Source organism: Eurosta solidaginis, chromosome 1 (assembly GCF_040869045.1).
Source record: "Eurosta solidaginis isolate ZX-2024a chromosome 1, ASM4086904v1, whole genome shotgun sequence".
NCBI classification, from domain to species: domain Eukaryota; kingdom Metazoa; phylum Arthropoda; class Insecta; order Diptera; family Tephritidae; genus Eurosta; species Eurosta solidaginis.
The window spans coordinates 170,729,711-170,752,768 of record NC_090319.1 but is presented as its reverse complement, the minus strand read 5'-3'; the positions used below and the strand labels follow the sequence as shown (position 1 = coordinate 170,752,768).

General features: G+C 30.9%; 1 protein-coding gene and 1 long non-coding RNA gene across 2 annotated transcripts in view; one reads left to right on the top strand and one right to left on the bottom strand.

The window, feature by feature from the left end:
• The window catches only part of Spf30 (Splicing factor 30), a 190,987-nt gene that overhangs the window by 4,617 nt on the left and 163,312 nt on the right, over positions 1 to 23,058 (bottom strand). The gene's annotated exons all lie outside the window — the stretch shown is intronic.
• Positions 18,747 to 21,570, top strand: LOC137236938 (uncharacterized). Its single transcript, XR_010948714.1, has 3 exons — positions 18,747 to 18,937; positions 20,321 to 20,490; positions 21,430 to 21,570. It is a non-coding gene; the product is annotated as an uncharacterized lncRNA (long non-coding RNA).

Genomic DNA, 23,058 nt, shown 5'->3' with positions numbered 1-23,058 from the left:
TCGCATAATTTCATCTATTTTGGCTGCATCCGAACTGCGGCCAGCCTCGTCCAACTTCGGAATGTCGCTCCATAAAGACAAAAAGTTATTCAACGTAATCCTTCGTTTAAACGTTATTTTTTCTATAAATGTGTACAAAATTATTGATTATTGTTTGATTAAAAAAGGTTTAACTATCGGTTGCTAATTGGTTGCTTTTCTTGGTAACGTTTTATGAGCCCATCAACCATATAACTCTTATCAAAGGTGGTATCAAAAGACGCGTTCCGATCTCCATTTTTAGGATTCGAAAGCGGAAATTAAAAATTTTATTTGCGTCGCAAAATATTTACAAAAACCTACAAAATGGCCCGAGAGGGTCCGAAATATGAGGCCCGATCCACAGTTTTTTTGCACAGAAGATCTTTGTGTTGGCGGCCTTTGGCCGCGATATGTTAAAATATTGCTGCGTGGCTCCAACGCCTTTCTGCATTAGTGCGTACAAAAAATCTGGCAAAATACAACCACATGAAAATTTTAGCCGAAATGATATGACAGAAATTAAATTTTTAATTTTTGTTTACGGATTCTTAAATCGGAGGTCGAAACGCGTCTTTTCATACCAAACTTTGAAAATTTTTGTTAAAAATTAGGTGGTGAACCGTCTTCTAAAACGTTACATTTTTCAAAACAACTGCAAAATTGTATGAGACAACTGCTAGTAATCATTTGTAAGATTTTGACGTCTTTGACAACTACACCAACACAAGGTTGTAAACGGTAATGCCACAAAAAGTTGTTAGACTAGACAACTCAACTTTTTTTGATAGGTTGAATTGTAATCTGTAATACCAAATTGCGAAATTTCAACCTAACCAGAGTTGAGTTGTAAACGGTAATGGGGGTACTAAATTGTAAACCATTTATCGGTTTACAAATCTTTTCAAACATTTTATAAACCCCTCAAAAGACTACAGATGCTTGAACAAAACTTGGTAGACTGTAGACTGAAATGAAAGAAATAATGAGAGAAAATAATTGAATTCTCAAAGGCTTAAATGTGAATCCAACAAGTTTTACCTTGCTGGAAGTTTTTATATACAGCTTCATTTTTTTGACTCAGGCAACAATAATTGTTAAAAGAAAACATTTTAAAAACAAATCGACGCAGTAATTCACTAACAGTCAATAATTATGATAAATGAATTGTATTTCAATACCGAATAAAAAAATGCCAGACGTGACAAAAGATAAGTATTGCATTTTGTATTTTTGTATTGCACCACCCGGATGCATCTTCACTTTATTCTGCATAAAGTGCACTTATCTATCTATATCTATATATGTATAATATATATTCGAAAGCCGTTTTTTCTGGACCGCAAAGCTCGAGAACGGCCGAACCGATTGAGGTGAAATTTTGAGCATAGATTTGGTGGTGGCTCGACATAGTTACAGGCTTAAAAACTGCAAAGATTTAGAAACGTTTTTGAGATATCGACCAAAATGTGGACCAGGGTAACCCTAAAATGTGGTCATGCGATATGGGTATCAAACGATAGGTATCGACGAGGGTTTTAATGTAGAGTTGATTTCATTTCAATATCAAACTTAGATTGCGAGATATCGACCAAAATGTGGACCAGGATAACTCTATAATGTTTTCATACGATATGGGTATCAAACGATAGGCATTGACGAGGATATTAATGCAAGGTAGTTTTAATTTTGCCTTAGTTGCTTTGGGAGATATCGAAAATGTGGAACGGGGTAACCTCAGAAAGTTTATATACATATATTATGGGTATCAAAGACAATTTATTGACGGTTGCATCTATACAAAACCGTTTTTATTTGCATATTTCTTATTTTTGGGGGATATTAATTCATATGAGGGTGAAGGTGAGGGCGGCGTATAATGAGAATGGGAGTTGGGGGAAGCAGCAGAGGGGAGAGGAATCAAAAGCGCCGGGAAAGGAGATGATAAATCGCACACCCGCATTTATTTACTTGCGATGGGGATTGCGATTTTTTTTTGGCTGTCTAATCGTTATGTCATTGACTATAATATCCCTTTATCAGCTGTTATTTAAAAAGTATGGCGCATAATCATAGTCAAAATAAAATAGATTTTAAATTTAGTTGCAGCTTTTTGACATAATTTTCTATGAGCTATCTGTCAAAAAAGCTGAAACTAAATTTAAAACCTATTTTAATTGGACTATGATTATGCGCGTATGAATTTAGTTTTAGACAATTCGTTACGATTTTCAGTTTGTTTGAAAGCTAATTTGCGGTTTGTTTGAAAGTATTTTTTTACTTTTGTGAAAGTTTATGTAGCGAATGTGTGTGAATTTGAAAAATAACTTAAAATAATTAAAATCAGTGAAAGTTAGTTTTTACGAATTGAAAAATGCCGAAAGTGCGAACGAGACTATCCCGAAAAACACCGCACAATACGTTAACGGCTGCTTCATATCGTGTAGAAGAACGGGTGCGGGCTTATTTGTTTTACAATAGATGCGCGTTTGATTACCATGCAAATATAGATTATCCTAATTCAGAAGACCTTCAAATAGGAAGAATGGAAGTACTTTGTGTACATTGCGGTGCGAAGTCTTTGTTGTGCGGGAGGGAAAGTTATTATTTATAATCTTCAGGAGCCACCGGATTTGCTAAAGTCCCTAATTCTTGGTAATCATCCATTATTAAAGAATTTTCTAAATAATGCAAGAAAGTACAATAGCTTATTATGACGTCTTTTGGTACACATGAGATAAGAGAAGGCAATTTCATGCCGACATACAAAATTCAAGGGCAGGTATACCTCTTCATTGGCCAGAACCGTATGTACTTGCTAAATACTTACGAACTTATTTTATTTCTGAAGCTGACCAAACATCTATTCGCTCAAACATGAATTCTTCGTTAAATGTGGATGTTATTGAAATGCGCCAAAATTTATTGCACATGTATAATTCATTAATTTCAAGCTTTAAGTGCAATAGGGAACGTATGCCCATGCCCGAGTCTGCGAATGATTTTCGGTTAGTTATACACGCCGACAAATTACCGGGTAATGATCACAGGGGACGATATAATTCACCTTTAGTAAATGAAGTAGCCGTCCTTTTGATAGATGAAGAATAGGGGCTTAGAGATATTGTATTGCACTGTCGCACAGGGCAACTCCAAAGAGTTTCTGAGCTACATCGAGCGTATGATCCTCTTCAATATCCGGCCATGTTTGTAATAGAAGACTGATACTGTTTGAACATGCCAAATTGTGATCAAACATAATATATATCTTGCATGCAGTTCTATGCTCACCGGTTCATGATCAAAGATAACTTTTTAAATCACCTTCATTATTTTAAAAATTTATTTAATCAATACTCCGTGGACATGATGGCAAAGATGATTTGCGAAAGATTGAATTTCATAGGCAGAAATCAGCAAAAACTACGTGCTGAAGAATATATACACTTACGTGATGCTATCAATGAAGATTCTAATATTAATGTTTCTACTATAGGCCAAAAAGTTATACTTCAATCGTCATTTACGGGCTCAGCGCGTTATATGCAGGAAAAAACACAAGACGCGATGACATATGTACGTCATTATGGACGCCCTGATTTATTAATAACATTCACATGTAATCCTGAATGGTTAGAAATAACTCAAGAGCTTTTGATTCACAAAAGTCACATGATCGACATGATATTGTAGCTACAGTTGCTCACTTAAAAATGAGAAATCTAATGATTATTTTAACCAAAAAATGCATATTTGGAGAAGTTAGGTGCTACATGGTCTCAGTAGAATGGCAAAAACGTCGGTTGCCGCATTGTCATATATTGCTTTGGCTGCAGACGAAAATTCAACCACACGAAATAGATAGCATTATTTGTGCTGGAATACCCAGCCAACACGATGACCCACTCCTGTACGAAATTGTGTGCAAAAATATGATACATGGACCATGTGGACAACATAATATATTTTCCCCATGCGTGGCAGATGGTAAGTGTGTGAAGAGATTTCCCCGCAATTATAGCGCTGAGACGCCCGTCTGGCGAAGATGGCTACCCAACATACGGTAGACGGTGTCCTGAAAACGGAGGTAATACTACCGACCTTGATGTACGTGGAAATATGACCCGGATAGACAATAGATGGGTTGTTGAATTACTGTCATTCCGTTAAAGCTATTAAATACATTTGCAAATATGTTAATAAGGGCACAGATCAAGCTACATTTTCTTTTCAAAATACTTCGGGTGAGATTCAAAAATATCTCAACGGTCGGTATATAAGCACTTCAGAGTCTTTCTGGCGTTTTTTTGATTTTCCAATCCATGAGCGATATCCAACTGTTTTACACTTACTAGTGCATTTAGATAATGGGCAATGAGTGTACTTCTCGGAAGATAATGTACACCGAGTTCTGGAAAACCCCCGTGAAACTATGTTGATAGCATTTTTTGAGCTATGCGCTACCGATTCCTTTGCGAAAACACTTAATGAAGTGCCGTCTCATTATACGTGGAGCAATAATAAATTTTCCAAGAAGGAATATCTATTGAAGGTAACCCAGGGATTTAAAAGGATTCGGCACTTGGTAGAGTTTACAATGGATATCCCAATCAAACGGAAGTTTTTATATACGCTTATTGCCTCACAATATTCGAGGTTCTACCTCTTTTGAAAGCTTGAGGACTGTAAATGGTGTACTTTTTCCAACTTTTCAAGCCGCTTGCAGAGAACTACAACTTTTGGAAAACGACAACCATTGGAAAATGCCATAGCTGAGGCAGCTCTTTTGCACTCGCCAAGGCTAAGAGAGTTCTTTTCCATTTTAATAGTTTTTTGTCAGCGGTGAGTTATTATGGAACACGTTAAAGGATGACTTCTGTGAAGACTTCCTTCTCAATGAACGCAGAAGGCGTAACGATCCCGATCTACAAATTTCTGAAGATTTAATAAATCAAGGTTTGAAAAAATTTTACGACTATTATGATAATGATTGAATAAGTAGTTAACATTTCTTTTAAGATTTGATTGACATCGAGGACAAAGTAATAGGCCTTTGCGAAAAAGATTTATCCAGTTTTGGGTTGCCTTCCCCAAATCGTGATATTCAATGACCGGAATGCTCTTTTTTCGAGACAATCCTGAGGCGCCCATGTGACTTAAATTATTTAAATGACTACCTTCAAGCTAATATATCGAAAATGGTTTGGGATCAGCAGCTGACATATGATAAAGTCGTTGACAGCATTGAAAACAAAAGTGGTCAAGCATTTTTCTTCGATGTTCCTGGTGGTTGTGGAAAAACCTTTTTACTTAATATTGTTCTCGCATATGTCAGATGTAAAGGTCACGTGGCGCTGATTGTAGCATAATCGGGAATGACTAACCGAGCACATATTGAAGCAGTAGATCGTACATTAAAAGACCTAAGATCAAACGACAAACCCTTTGATGGGGTAACAATCCTTTTTGCAGGGGATTTTCGTCAAACTTTGCCAATAGTCGCGAAAGGAACTCGAGCTGATATTTTTAAATCGTGCTTCAAATCATCGTTATTATGGATTCACCTCGAAAAATTGTGTCTGCGAACAAATATAAGAGCACGTCTTAACGTAACTATAAATACATTTCCCCAGGATTTATTAGATATTGGAGATGGTAAAATTTTCACTGAGAACGCCTTCTTTATAGTAGATTCAAAGCTTGGGAATGTGGTACACAACGTGAGCGAATTAATATCAGAAGTTTACCCAAATATTGAAGAGCTATTCAGCAAGCCATATACTTGGCTATGCGAACGGGCTATCATTTCACCAAGGAATAAGACTGTAGACGAAATAAATAACACTAGTATCGCCGTGGTCGAAATTCGACCAACTTGTATTTTTTTCTACTCACTCTATGCATCCAGTGTTGGGGTAGTGCAATAATGCGTTAATAGTTGAGCAGTGAGTGGAAATATAGCAAACTGATCTATCTTACTTAAAGTTCTCATTCAAATTTTGAATTTGACCTAAGACGTTATAATCTTTGATTGTATTTTCTTAAATTTTCTACAAACTTTTCAAATGTAATTATAAGTTTTGGTATGGAGTTCCTAAAAAAAAATATAACAAAAATGTAAAATCAAATGAAATTTACATAGAATTGTGGTGAAATTACTTGAAATTGAATTGAAAATTTGCTTTTTCCACACCACCCGGGAGATACGCCGTTGGCGCGCTACCGAAGTTAGTTTTGGGTGCTCGGTTCCCGAGTAGGCCTATATCACCAATATAAACTACATATACATATATCGCCCATTTACTTCAATAGCGTCATAATTCAAAAAACACGAATTTTTATTTAAGAAAGAAGAAATGTGCTGAAGGAATTTAACCTATTTCACACCACCGGTTAGATATGCAATTGGCGCTTTACTATTACATATGTATTTATAATTAATTAAATTAAATTATAATTAATTAAATTAAATTAATTATAAATGCATATGTAATATGTAAACGAAAACGAAAATTTCGAATAGAATAGAGAATACCTTCATAAAAAATAAAATAAAAATATAAAAATAAAGTAGCATAAAAGACAATATACAAATTTTAATGTAATATCTTTGTAGCAAATTTAATATACAACGCGATAAAAGATAATATAATAAAATAAAATAAGAAATATCAAAATAAATTGGCCTAAAAGACAATATACAAATTTTAATGTAATATCTTTGTAGCAAATTTATTTATTTTTTGTTCACTATAAGACGTGCTATATCTAAAATGAGCATAAAATCTGGAAATTCAAAAAACATTTGGGTCAAATTTGCAATTAATTGTTATAAATAAATAAATTTAGTGAGTTTGAACAAAAGTTGACTCATTATTTCTGATTTCATTTTTTTTAAAGCACATAAAATGAAAAACAAAGAATCTGTTAAATAAAGACCTATGCTTTTACGTGTAAGTAAAATTTGTCCAAAAAAATAGACCGGTTAAGTTATTACTTCTCTTTAAAGATTTTTTGTGCGCTAACAATTATTTTAGAACAATTTTTTAAGGATTTTGGTACAGACCAATATAGGTAATTGGCAACAATGGGAAACAATATTTTATTTCAACAGAAAATGAGCGAAGCATAGTTCTCTCACCGTTTGGCGAGTACAAATATGTACATATGTAGAGATGAAACATTTGAGCAACGCGACAATTGAGCATTTGGAGCTTTGTACTCAGGGGGGTTTGTGAACATAATGCGTCCTACAGATGGCAATTTCGATAGTTGCACAGATTTTCGAATTTACAAAAAACGTTTTCTATTAATTATAAACAAATAGAGTAATATTTGTTAACAAAAATAGGCCTATGCACTGCGGCTGATCAATACGAATCGATTCATATAACTTTTATATGATTTTACGTATGCTAAGTATGCGAAACAGCCTGCTAATTGATTGTATGGAAATTTTGTTAGCGTATTAATATATAGATAGTAGAGTAATATTCGGCCTATGCAATATTTCGACCTAAAATCGAAAACGTTTTTGGGTCGTTTTTTTCGCTTAATATACCACGTGAAATTTTCCTATTCAATCAAGTTGCATTTAAATAATAATAAACTAAGTTGAAATAAAAGATAATATAATAAAATAAAATAAGAAATATCAAAATAAATTATCATAAAAGACGATATACAAATTTTAATGTAATATCTTTGTAGCAAATTTAATATACAACGTCATAAAAGATAATATAATAAAATAAAATAAGAAACATCAAAATAAATTAGCATAAAAGACAATATACAAATTTTAATGTAATATCTTTGTAGCAAATTTATTTATTTTTTGTTCACTATAAGACGTGCTATATATAAAATGAGCATAAAATCTGGAAATGCAAAAAACATTTGGGTCAAATTTGCAATTAATTGTTATAAATAAATAAATTTTGTGAGTTTGAACAAAAGTTGACTTATTATTTCTGATTTCATTTTTTTTAAAGCACCTAAAATGAAAAACAAAGAATCTCTTAAATAAAGACCTATGCTTTTACGTGTAAGTATAATTTGTCCAAAAGATAGTCCGGCCAAGTTATTACTTCTCTTTAAAGTTTTTTTTCGCTAACAATTATTTTAGAACAATTTTTAAGGATTTTCGTACAGACCAATATAGGTAATTGGCAACAATGGGAAACAATATTTTATTTCTACAGAAAATGAGCGAAGCAGTAGTTCTCTCACCGTTTGGCGTGTACAAATATATACATATGTAGAGATGAAACATTTGAGGAACGCGACAATTGAGCATTTGGAGCTATGTACTCAGGGGGGTTTGTGAACATTATGCGTCCTACAGATGGCAATTTCGATAGTTGCACAGATTTTCGAATTTACAAAAAACTTTTTCTATTAATTATAAACAAATAGAGTAATATTTGTTAACAAAAATAGGCCTATGCACTGCGGCTGATCAATACGAATCGATTCATATAACTTTTATATGATTTTACGTATGCTAAGTATGCGAAACAGCCTGTCAATTGATTGTATGGAAATTTTGTTAGCGTATTAATATATAGATAGTAGAGTAGTATACGGCTTATGCAATATTTCGACCTTAAATCGAAAACGTTTTTGGGCCGTTTTTTTTCGTTTAATATACAACGTGAAATTTTCCGATTCAATCAAGTTGCATTCAAATAATAATAAACTAAGCTGAAATAAAAGATAATATAATAAAATAAAATAAGAAATATCAAAATAAATTAGCATAAAAGACAATATACACATTTTAATGTAATATCTTTGTAGCAAATTTAATATACAACGTGATAAAAGATAATATAATAAAATAAAATAAGAAATATCAAAATAAATTAGCATAAAAGACAATATACAAATTTTAATGTAATATCTTTGTAGCAAATTTATTTATTTTTTGTTCACTATAAGACGTGCTATATCTAAAATGAGCATAAAATCTGGAAATGCAAAAAACATTTGGGTCAAATTTGCAATTAATTGTTATAAATAAATAAATTTAGTGAGTTTGAACAAAAGTTGACTCATTATTTCTGATTTCATTTTTTTTTAAAGCACCTAAAATGAAAAACAAAGAATCTGTTAAATAAAGACCTATGCTTCTACGTGTAAGTAAAATTTGTCCAAAAAAATAGGCCGGTTTATTACTTATCTTTAAAGTTTTTTTGTGCGCTAACAATTATTTTAGAACAATTTTTTAAGGATTTTGGTACAGACCAATATAGGTAATTGGCAACAATGGGAAACAATATTTTATTTCAACAGAAAATGAGCGAAGCAGTAGTTCTCTCACCGTTTGGCGTGTACAAATATATACATATATAGAAATGAAACATTTGAGCAACGCGACAATTGAGCATTTGGAGCTGTGTACTCATGGGGGTTTGTGAACATAATGCGTCCTACAGATGGCAATTTCGATAGTTGCACAGATTTTAGAATTTACAAAAAACTTTTTCTATTAATTATAAACAAATAGAGTAATATTTGTTAACAAAAATAGGCCTATGCACTGCGGCTGATCAATACGAATCGATTCATATAACTTTTATATGATTTTACGTATGCTAAGTATGCGAAACAGCCTGTCAATTGATTGTATGGAAATTTTGTTAGCGTATTAATATATAGATAGTAGAGTAGTATACGGCTTATGCAATATTTCGACCTTAAATCGAAAACGTTTTTGGGTCGTTTTTTTTCGTTTAATATACAACGTGAAATTTTCCGATTCAATCAAGTTGCATTCAAATAATAATAAACTAAGCTGAAATAAAAGATAATATAATAAAATAAAATAAGAAATATCAAAATAAATTAGCATAAAAGACAATATACAAATTTTAATGCAATATCTTTGTAGCAAATTTAATATACAACGTGATAAAAGATAATATAATAAAATAAAATAAGAAATATCAAAATAAATTAGCATAAAATACAATATACAAATTTTAATGTAATATCTTTGTAGCAAATTTATTTATTTTTTGTTCACTATAAGACGTGCTATATATGAAATGAGCATAAAATCTGGAAATGCAAAAAATATTTGGGTCAAATTTGCAATTAATTGTTATAAATAAATAAATTTAGTGAGTTTGAACAAAAGTTGACTCATTATTTCTGATTTCATTTTTTTAAAGCACCTAATATGAAAAACAAAGAATCTCTTAAATAAAGACCTATGCTTTTACGTGTAAGTATAATTTGTCCAAAAGATAGGCCGGTTAAGTTATTACTTCTCTTTAAAGTTTTTTTTTCCGCTAACAATTATTTTAGAACAATTTTTTAAGGATTTTCGTACAGACCAATATAGGTAATTGGCAACAATGGGAAACAATATTTTATTTCAACAGAAAATGAGCGAAGCAGTAGTTCTCTCACCGTATGGCGTGTACAAATATATACATATGTAGAGATGAAACATTTGAGCAACGCGACAATTGAGCATTTGGAGCTATGTACTCAGAGGGGTTTGTGAACATAATGCGTCCTACAGATGGCAATTTCGATAGTTGCACAGATTTTCGAATTTACAAAAACTTTTTCTATTAATTATAAACAAATAGAGTAATATTTGTTAACAAAAATAGGCGTATGCACTGCGGCTGATCAATACGAATCGATTCATATAACTTTTATATGATTTTACGTATGCTAAGTATGCGAAACAGCCTGTCAATTGATTGTATGCAAATTTTGTTAGCGTATTAATATATAGAGAGTGTGTAATATACTGCCTATGCAATATTTCGACCTAAAATGGAAAACGTTTTTGGATCGTTTTTTCGTTTAATATACAACGTGAAATTTTCCGATTCAATCAAGTTGCATTTAAATAATAATAAAGTAAGTTGAAATAAAAGATAATATAATAAAATAAAATAAGAAATATCAAAATAAATTAGCATAAAAGACAATATACAAATTTTAATGTAATATCTTTGTAGCAAATTTAATATACAACGTGATAAAAGATAATATAATAAAATAAAATAAGAAATATCAAAATAAGTTAGCATAAAATACAATATACAAATTTTAATGTAATATCTTTGTAGCAAATTTATTTATTTTTTGTTCACTATAAGACGTGCTATATATGAAATGAGCATAAAATCTGGAAATGCAAAAAATATTTGGGTCAAATTTGCAATTAATTGTTATAAATAAATAAATTTAGTGAGTTTGAACAAAAGTTGACTCATTATTTCTGATTTCATTTTTTTAAAGCACCTAATATGAAAAACAAAGAATCTCTTAAATAAAGACCTATGCTTTTACGTGTAAGTATAATTTGTCCAAAAGATAGGCCGGTTAAGTTATTACTTCTCTTTTTTTTTCCGCTAACAATTATTTTAGAACAATTTTTTAAGGATTTTGATACAGACCAATATAGGTAATTGGCAACAATGGGAAACAATATTTTATTTCTACAGAAAATGAGCGAAGCAGTAGTTCTCTCACCGTTTGGCGTGTACAAATATATACATATGTAGAGATGAAACATTTGAGGAACGCGACAATTGAGCATTTGGAGCTATGTACTCAGGGGGGTTTGTGAACATAATGCGTCCTACAGATGGCAATTTCGATAGTTGCACAGATTTTCGAATTTACAAAAAACTTTTTCTATTAATTATAAACAAATAGAGTAATATTTGTTAACAAAAATAGGCCTATGCACTGCGGCTGATCAATACGAATCGATTCATATAACTTTTATATGATTTTACGTATGCTAAGTATGCGAAACAGCCTGTCAATTGATTGTATGGAAATTTTGTTAGCGTATTAATATATAGATAGTAGAGTAGTATACGGCTTATGCAATATTTCGACCTTAAATCGAAAACGTTTTTGGTTCGTTTTTTTTCGTTTAATATACAACGTGAAATTTTCCGATTCAATCAAGTTGCATTCAAATAATAATAAACTAAGCTGAAATAAAAGATAATATAATAAAATAAAATAAGAAATATCAAAATAAATTAGCATAAAAGACAATATACAAATTTTAATGTAATATCTTTGTAGCAAATTTAATATACAACGTGATAAAAGATAATATAATAAAATAAAATAAGAAATATCAAAATAAATTAGCATAAAAGACAATATACAAATTTTAATGTAATATCTTTGTAGCAAATTTATTTATTTTTTGTTCACTATAAGACGTGCTATATCTAAAATGAGCATAAAATCTGGAAATGCAAAAAACATTTGGGTCAAATTTGCAATTAATTGTTATAAATAAATAAATTTAGTGAGTTTGAACAAAAGTTGACTCATTATTTCTGATTTCATTTTTTTTTAAAGCACCTAAAATGAAAAACAAAGAATCTGTTAAATAAAGACCTATGCTTCTACGTGTAAGTAAAATTTGTCCAAAAAAATAGGCCGGTTTATTACTTATCTTTAAAGTTTTTTTGTGCGCTAACAATTATTTTAGAACAATTTTTTAAGGATTTTGGTACAGACCAATATAGGTAATTGGCAACAATGGGAAACAATATTTTATTTCAACAGAAAATGAGCGAAGCAGTAGTTCTCTCACCGTTTGGCGTGTACAAATATATACATATATAGAAATGAAACATTTGAGCAACGCGACAATTGAGCATTTGGAGCTGTGTACTCATGGGGGTTTGTGAACATAATGCGTCCTACAGATGGCAATTTCGATAGTTGCACAGATTTTCGAATTTACAAAAAACTTTTTCTATTAATTATAAACAAATAGAGTAATATTTGTTAACAAAAATAGGCCTATGCACTGCGGCTGATCAATACGAATCGATTCATATAACTTTTATATGATTTTACGTATGCTAAGTATGCGAAACAGCCTGTCAATTGATTGTATGGAAATTTTGTTAGCGTATTAATATATAGATAGTAGAGTAGTATACGGCTTATGCAATATTTCGACCTTAAATCGAAAACGTTTTTGGGTCGTTTTTTTTCGTTTAATATACAACGTGAAATTTTCCGATTCAATCAAGTTGCATTCAAATAATAATAAACTAAGCTGAAATAAAAGATAATATAATAAAACAAAATAAGAAATATCAAAATAAATTAGCATAAAATACAATATACAAATTTTAATGTAATATCTTTGTAGCAAATTTATTTATTTTTTGTTCACTATAAGACGTGCTATATATGAAATGAGCATAAAATCTGGAAATGCAAAAAATATTTGGGTCAAATTTGCAATTAATTGTTATAAATAAATAAATTTAGTGAGTTTGAACAAAAGTTGACTCATTATTTCTGATTTCATTTTTTTAAAGCACCTAATATGAAAAACAAAGAATCTCTTAAATAAAGACCTATGCTTTTACGTGTAAGTATAATTTGTCCAAAAGATAGGCCGGTTAAGTTATTACTTCTCTTTAAAGTTTTTTTTTTCCGCTAACAATTATTTTAGAACAATTTTTTAAGGATTTTCGTACAGACCAATATAGGTAATTGGCAACAATGGGAAACAATATTTTATTTCAACAGAAAATGAGCGAAGCAGTAGTTCTCTCACCGTATGGCGTGTACAAATATATACATATGTAGAGATGAAACATTTGAGCAACGCGACAATTGAGCATTTGGAGCTATGTACTCAGAGGGGTTTGTGAACATAATGCGTCCTACAGATGGCAATTTCGATAGTTGCACAGATTTTCGAATTTACAAAAACTTTTTCTATTAATTATAAACAAATAGAGTAATATTTGTTAACAAAAATAGGCGTATGCACTGCGGCTGATCAATACGAATCGATTCATATAACTTTTATATGATTTTACGTATGCTAAGTATGCGAAACAGCCTGTCAATTGATTGTATGCAAATTTTGTTAGCGTATTAATATATAGAGAGTGTGTTATATACTGCCTATGCAATATTTCGACCTAAAATGGAAAACGTTTTTGGATCGTTTTTTTCGTTTAATATACAACGTGAAATTTTCCGATTCAATCAAAATGCATTTAAATAATAATAAACTAAGTTGAAATAAATGATAATATAAAAATTTTAATGTAATATCTTTGTAGCAAATTTAATATGCAACGTGATAAAATATAATATACTAAAATAAAATAAGAAACATCAAAATAAATTAGCATAAAAGACAATATACAAATTTTAATGTAATATCTTTGTAGCAAATTTATTTATTTTTTGTTCACTATAAGACGTGCTATATCTAAAATGAGCATAAAATCTGGAAATGCAAAAAACATTTGGGTCAAATTTGCAATTAATTGTTATAAATAAATAAATTTAGTGAGTTTGAACAAAAGTTGACTCATTATTTCTGATTTAACTTTTTTTAAAGCACCTAAAATGAAAAACAAAGAATCTGTTAAATAAAGACCTATGCTTCTACGTGTAAGTAAAATTTGTCCAAAAAAATAGGCCGGTTTATTACTTCTCTTTAAAGTTTTTTTGTGCGCTAACAATTATTTTAGAACAATTTTTTAAGGATTTTGGTACAGACCAATATAGGTAATTGGCAACAATGGGAAACATTATTTTATTTCAACAGAAAATGAGCGAAGCAGTAGTTCTCTCACCGTTTGGCGTGTACAAATATATACATATGTAGAAATGAAACATTTGAGCAACGCGACAATTGAGCATTTGGAGCTGTGTACTCATGGGGGTTTGTGAGCATAATGCGTCCTACAGATGGCAATTTCGATAGTTGCACAGATTTTCGAATTTACAAAAAACGTTTTCTATTAATTATAAACAAATAGAGTAATATTTGTTAACAAAAATAGGCCTATGCACTGCGGCTGATCAATACGAATCGATTCATATAACTTTTATATGATTTTACGTATGCTAAGTATGCGAAACAGCCTGTCAATTGATTGTGTGGAAATTTTGTTAGCGTATTAATATATAGATAGTAGAGTAATATACGGCTTATGCAATATTTCGACCTAAAATCGAAAACGTTTTTGAGTCGTTTTCTTTCGTTTAATATACAACGTGAAATTTTCCGATTCAATCAAGTTGCATTCAAATAATAATAAACTAAGCTGAAATAAAAGATAATATAATAAAATAAAATAAGAAATATCAAAATAAATTAGCATAAAAGACAATATACAAATTTTAATGCAATATCTTTGTAGCAAATTTAATATACAACGTGATAAAAGATAATATAATAAAATAAAATAAGAAATATCAAAATAAATTAGCATAAAATACAATATACAAATTTTAATGTAATATCTTTGTAGCAAATTTATTTATTTTTTCTTCACTATAAGACGTGCTATATATGAAATGAGCATAAAATCTGGAAATGCAAAAAATATTTGGGTCAAATTTGCAATTAATTGTTATAAATAAATAAATTTAGTGAGTTTGAACAAAAGTTGACTCATTATTTCTGATTTCATTTTTTTAAAGCACCTAATATGAAAAACAAAGAATCTCTTAAATAAAGACCTATGCTTTTACGTGTAAGTATAATTTGTCCAAAAGATAGGCCGGTTAAGTTATTACTTCTCTTTAAAGTTTTTTTTTCCGCTAACAATTATTTTAGAACAATTTTTTAAGGATTTTCGTACAGACCAATATAGGTAATTGGCAACAATGGGAAACAATATTTTATTTCAACAGAAAATGAGCGAAGCAGTAGTTCTCTCACCGTATGGCGTGTACAAATATATACATATGTAGAGATGAAACATTTGAGCAACGCGACAATTGAGCATTTGGAGCTATGTACTCAGAGGGGTTTGTGAACATAATGCGTCCTACAGATGGCAATTTCGATAGTTGCACAGATTTTCGAATTTACAAAAACTTTTTCTATTAATTATAAACAAATAGAGTAATATTTGTTAACAAAAATAGGCGTATGCACTGCGGCTGATCAATACGAATCGATTCATATAACTTTTATATGATTTTACGTATGCTAAGTATGCGAAACAGCCTGTCAATTGATTGTATGCAAATTTTGTTAGCGTATTAATATATAGAGAGTGTGTAATATACTGCCTATGCAATATTTCGACCTAAAATGGAAAACGTTTTTGGATCGTTTTTTTCGTTTAATATACAACGTGAAATTTTCCGATTCAATCAAGTTGCATTTAAATAATAATAAAGTAAGTTGAAATAAAAGATAATATAATAAAATAAAATAAGAAATATCAAAATAAATTAGCATAAAAGACAATATACAAATTTTAATGTAATATCTTTGTAGCAAATTTAATATACAACGTGATAAAAGATAATATAATAAAATAAAATAAGAAATATCAAAATAAATTAGCGTAAAAGACAATATACAAATTTTAATGTAATATCTTTGTAGCAAATTTATTTATTTTTTGCACTGCGGCTGATCAATACAAATCGATTCATATAACTTTTATATGATTTTACGTATGCTAAGTATGCGAAACAGCCTGTCGATTGATTGTATGGAATTTTTGTTAGCGTATTAATATATAGATAGTGGGTAATATACTGCCTATGCAATATTTCGACCTAAAATGGAAAACGTTGTTGGGTCGTTTTTTTCGTTTAATATACAACGTGAAATTTTCCGATTCAATCAAAATGCATTTAAATAATAATAAACTAAGTTGAAATAAAAGATAATATACAAATTTTAATGTAATATCTTTGTAGCAAATTTAATATACAACGTGATAAAAGATAATATACTAAAATAAAATAAGAAACATCAAAATAAATTAGCATAAAAGACAATATACAAATTTTAATGTAATATCTTTGTAGCAAATTTAATATACAACGTGATAAAAGATAATATACTAAAATAAAATAAGAAATATCAAAATAAATTAGCATAAAAGACAATATACAAATTTTAATGTAATATGTTTGTAGCAAATTTATTTATTTTTTGTTCACTATAAGACGTGCTATATCTCAAATGAGCATAAAATCTGGAAATGCAAAAAAAATGTGGGTCAAATGCAATTAATTGGTATAAATAAATAAATTTAGTGAGTTTGAACAAAAGTTGACTCATTATTTCTGATTTCATTTTTTAAAGCACCCAAAATGAAAAACAAAGAATCTGTTAAATAAAGACCTATGCTTTTACGTGTAAATAAAATTTGTCCAAAAAAATAGGCCGGTTAAGTTATTACTTCTCTTTAAAGTTTTTTTTGCGTTGAAATAAAAGATAATATAATAAAATAAAATAAGAAATATCAAAATAAATTAGCATAAAAGACATATACAAATTTTAATGTAATATCTTTGTAGCAAATTTAATATACAACGTGATAAAAGATAATATAATAAAATAAAATAAGAAATATCAAAATAAATTAGCATAAAAGACAATATACAAATTTTAATGTAATATCTTTGTAGCAAATTTATTTATTTTTTGTTCACTATAAGACGTGCTATATCTAAAATGAGCATAAAATCTGGAAATGCAAAAAACATTTGGGTCAAATTTGCAATTAATTGTTATAAATAAAAGTTGACTCATTATTTCTGATTTCATTTTTTTTAAAGCACCTAAAATGAAAAACAAAGAATCTGTTAAATAAAGACGTATGCTTCTACGTGTAAGTAAAATTTGTCCAAAATATAGGCCGGTTTATTACTTCTCTTTAAAGTTTTTTTGTGCGCTAACAATTATATTAGAACAATTTTTTAAGGATTTTGGTACATACCAATATAGGTAATTGGCAACAATGGGAAACAATATTTTATTTCAACAGAAAATGAGCGAAGCAATATTTCTCTCACCGTTTGGCGTGTAGAAATATATATACATATGTAGAGATGAAACATTTGAGCAACGCGACAATTGAGCATTTGGAGCTATGTACTCAGGGGGGTTTGTGAACATAATCAGACCAATTCTAAATATTCTCGCGGAATTTTGATCTCGCGGATTTTTTTATTCCCGCGAAAAAATTCCCCCAATTCTTTTCTCCTAGGGAGAAGAATAATTGGGGAATAGGAATTTCAAATTTTCGAAGTCATCTGTTTTGTCAATTGAAATTTCGTTGCGCATTTCTTATTTTGTTTAAAATATTGTAAAGTTTAATTATTGTTGCCAATTTGTTTGAAATTAAGAAATAAGGTATGAACAATGCACATTATTGCATTTCATGTGGTATTCACTGAATTGAGTAATGAATTGGTGCCACACAACATCAACAGAGGAGCATAAGAAGAAGACCGGCGGGATAACACAAATCCGCCGGAGTTGCCTGCATTCATTCTGCAAAGCAATTTTCTATTTTATTATTTTATTATTTCTATTTAAGTCTTCATAAAAAATCTTTGCGCAATTTCTCGATGGCTGCATCAAATATGTGAAGAGCTGTTCCGTTGCTTATGATATATTTTTCGACTTAAGCGTGGTACGCAGACCACAAGAAAGTAAAAATTCCATATAAAAAACACTCAAGAAATGCTCAAGAAAATTCCTTGTGGTAAATTTTCTGGAAGTAGTACGCAGTTTACAAGAAATTTAGTACGATACTTTACTACTATTTTTCCATCAAATTTACATACGGCAACACCGGTTTCCGCAAGAAATATGTCAAGTGCCATATATTTCTTGAAGAAAAAAAGGTAAACAACTGGAAATTTTAGGTAAGCAAATGGTTTTTTAATTTTTCTGCAATAAATAATTATTTTATTTCAGAAATGGAAATAAATATTGCTGCAGCACCAAAACGCAAAAAGCGCGTATTAAATTTCACGACGGAGGAGAAACGGGCTCTGATAAGGGAAGTGAAAGAGTGGCCCAGGATATGGGATACTTCTGATCCATTGCATTGCAACAAAAATGCAGTGGATCAGGCCTGGGTCCACTTAAGTAGCTCCCTTGGGAAAGAAGGTATGTTAATAAAACTTTTTGTATGTATATTTGTGGTAATTGTTTACTTTAGCTCACGACTGCTAAAACTCGTCCAAAAATATCGGGAGAGGAGTAAAAAGACGCGCTTTGCACCCAGGATCACGGATCCGAAGGCGGAAATTCAAAATTTTATTTCGTTTCGGAGATATTTGGGTAATAGTCTAGTTGAGGGGTCGACTGCTAATACGCGTCAAAAAATATCGAGAGAAGTGTCAAAAGACGCATATTAATCTCGAGAACAATAATCCGAAGGCGGAAAAGAAAAAGTTTGTCTCTGTCCGGAGATATTTGTAGGTGAAGTTGGCGATTTTCATGTGGTTGTTGTTGTGTTAGTACCCCCAAAAAAATTGTGCATCACCGTGGCGGCAGCCACGGTTATACCACACACCCGGACTTGGCATGACGTAGCCCAGGGTTATTTTTTATAAGCGCGGCCAAAGGCCGCCAACGCAGAAAAGTGTTCTGCGCAAAAATACTATGGATCCCACCCCCGGTTTCGGAGGTACCCGCGGGTCTTTTTTCGGTTTTTCGTTAATATCTTTTAAACGAGTTGAAATTTTTATTTTCCGCCTTCGGATTATTAATACTGATGTCAAGACGCGTCGTAGCGTATTAGCAGTCGACCCCTCAACTAGACTATTACCGATATTTGCAAACAAAATTGAAAATTTTCATGTGGTTGTTGTTGTTTTGATGGTTTTGTAGTACCCACAAGAAAAACTGTGGGTAAAAGTGTGTTGCGCGGATATAGTTTTGGTCTCCAAACCGGTGTTGGACCCACCCAGGGTAATTTTTTATAAGCGCGGCCGAAGGCCGCCAATGCAGAAAGGTGTTCTGCGCAAGAAAACTATGGATCCCACCCCCGGTTTCGGAGCGCTCCGGGGCCATTTTTCGGTTTTTTGGAAATAAATTTTGACAGAAATAAAATTTTGAATTTCCGCTCTCGGATTCGTGGTCCTGGGATCAAAACTCGTCTTATGACACCTCTCCCGATATTTTTGGTCGGGTTTTTGCAGTTGTGAGCTAAAGTAAACAATTACCATATTTGTGTATTTTAATTGGTAATTATTTACTTTAACTCAAAACTGTTAAACCACGTCCAAAAATATATGGAGGAGTGTCAAAAGACGCGTTTTGTCTTTCATAAATAGGTATTTGCTAGCAAAGTTGGAAATTTGCTGTAATTTCCATTTGGTTCGTGTACGCACAAGTATTGCGTGTTCCGAAAGCTGCAAGTGTGTTATTGGTACGGAAGTCAAAACGTATCTTTATATACCTCTCGCGACATTTTTGGACATGTTTTAACAATTGTGTGAGCAAATGCAAAGTGTCACATTTAATTGTATGTGTTATTTACATTAGTGATTGAAAGCAAAGACGCGTGGACCAGCCTTCGGGAAAGCTATCGCTACCACGCCAGAGCATCCAAGCGGCAAAAGAGTGGCAGTAGCGGCGGCGCTGCGTTGGATGCGGCTATATTGGGAGTTTGCCGGGGAAATGGCATTCTTGCCAAACGTTTCACAAAAACGAAGGTAATTTTGCAATCCACTTTTAACTAACTTCCCGATGACCTTCTCCCCCTCCCCACATTTTGTTTGTGTTGGGGATTGACCTCATATAACTCCTTACTGAATTTCAATGTTCTAGCATGAATATATTCAGAGTTATGTAGTACTAAATATTCATTTTGCATGGGAGGTGCTGCGCCCCTTTTATATATCGATATTATTTTTAGCCTATGACCATCCTTGGAAGGTTTCTAGTGGGTTGTGCAAATTTGGTTGTGATCGGTCGATACGTTTAGGACGCAACTCGATCTATACATACATATATACATACATAATTTGATTTTTATATATATAGATAGATGTGTAAGTTAGAAGTACCTCATAAGTTTCCCCGAAATTTCAGAATTTTTTTTGTCGAATGTGTTGAATATTTTTTCCATATGTTTTGATTGAAAAATCACTTTTGTGCATGAGTTGTATGGAAGAAAACAAGGCTGCACAACGAAATAAACAAACATTTTTTTTCGACAACGAAGTCAAAAAAAAATTTTTTTAATTCGTTATGTTGGCATCAGAAACAAAATCAAAAACTTAGAATTTTTTTGTAATTTTTTGAGCGTTTTTTGTATGGAAAAACATACTCAAACTCTAAAAATCAATTTTTTTTACTTTGATATCAACGAAATGAAACTTTTGAATATCGAATAAAAAACGAAATATTTTTTATTTTTTTTTTAAGAAAATAACCAACACTGTCTACAAAAAAAGTTCTGAAAATTCGGGGAAACTTCTGAGAAACTTCTAACTTGGACATTACAAAACTGCATATTCGAAAAATTTTTGGAAATTCGGATAAAAAAATTCAAGTTTTGATAAAAAAAGTTTTTGAAGTTTGATCCATTGTCATGAATTCTGTGTGTATACTTCAAAAAATGTTAACATTGTACATGTACTCTCTTGCAGGACATTTACATCTTCATCGAATTTCAGTGAGGAATCAAGCCAATCTCCCTTAGATCCCTCAGAGGACTTGAACAGCACGCAAATTAGTGACAACGATTCCCAATACGACTATGTGAGTATGGGTGCAGATGGTAATATCGACAGCAGTATTGCGCATTTGCACCAGCATCACATTCTGCGTTGATGTCTGGCAATAAGCGCAACAGCATGACGTTCTATAAATAATAAATAAAATTTGCCTTGAACTTACAAATTATTTTCCAACTTTGCGTGATAAATTGTTTGATATCTGAAATCCAATTGATGCCTTCCGAAATTGAATTGTCTATTTTTGAAATCCACTTCACACATTCTGAATTTCAATTGCCTATTCTGAAATCCAATTACCTATTCTGAAATTCAGTTGACGTTTTCTGAATTCAAAATGGAAAAGATTTAGATTTGCGAATGATTCCTTCTAAGTTTTTAATTTTTTTTATAACAACATTAAATTTTTGGTTCGTACGAAATCGCCTCAGCCTAATACAGGCCCTTATTGAAAGTATACATTTAATGAATTTAATAAGCTCTTAAAGCGTCCAAATATTGAAGTCTATTAGCAAACTCTTTTGTTCATGTTACCTAATATATTATTAGATAAAAAGAAATGTTATTTTATGTTTGTTATAAATTATACCCCTTATTCATAAAAAAAAAAAATAAAATAGGTTTATTAAGCTCTTATAATTGGAAATTTGTATGGAAATGTCATTTTAAAAATCTTTATAAACCCTCATGATTTTTTATGTATAAGGGGGTATATTTATTTAATCCCATTATTCATATAAAATATTGAAGGTTTATAAAGCATTTTAAAATGACATTTCTATACAAATTTCCAATTATAAGAGCTTAATAAACCTATTTTATTTTTTTTATGGATAAGAGGGGAAGTTTATAGGCGCTTATTGAAAGCATGCCTTTTTATTATTTATTGTATTGTATTATTAATGAGCTCTCCAAGAGTAAATATTGAAGTCTGTTGGTGAAATTTATGATATATAGTGTGCGACATAAATAAAGCACCGAAATTCCTTTCAGAACATCTACATAGCTCAACAAAAGTCAAATTATAAGTTCTAGGATGTTAAGTCTCTTTTATTAAGGAAGAACATATACTCAATATAATATATAAATGTTTAGTATATCGACGGCTGAGTGGAAGATCACCCTGTTTCTAAACATTTAAAAAAAATGCGCTTTCTCAGAAATTGTTTCAAGAACGCCTTAACTTAGAATTTTTTCCAAAACCCCCTATTTTATGACTTAGTTCCAAAACGCCGTATCTCAGAATGAATTTACAAAATGTCATATTTGAACGAAAACTAAATACATTTCCAGCTGAGATAGGGCGTTTTTGAAACTCATTCTGATATAGGACGTTCTTGAACTAAGTTTTGAAATGGGGCATTTTCAACAACAACAAGTTCTAATTTAAGGCGTTCGTGAAACAATTTCTGAGAAAGGGTATTTTCGAAAAATGTTTTGAAATACGGTGATGTTCCACCCAGCCGTCTATATGGTCTTCATAAATAAAAGCAAAATATTGGGGCATATTCATAGTCAGAATTAAGTGGGTACTTAAAGTTA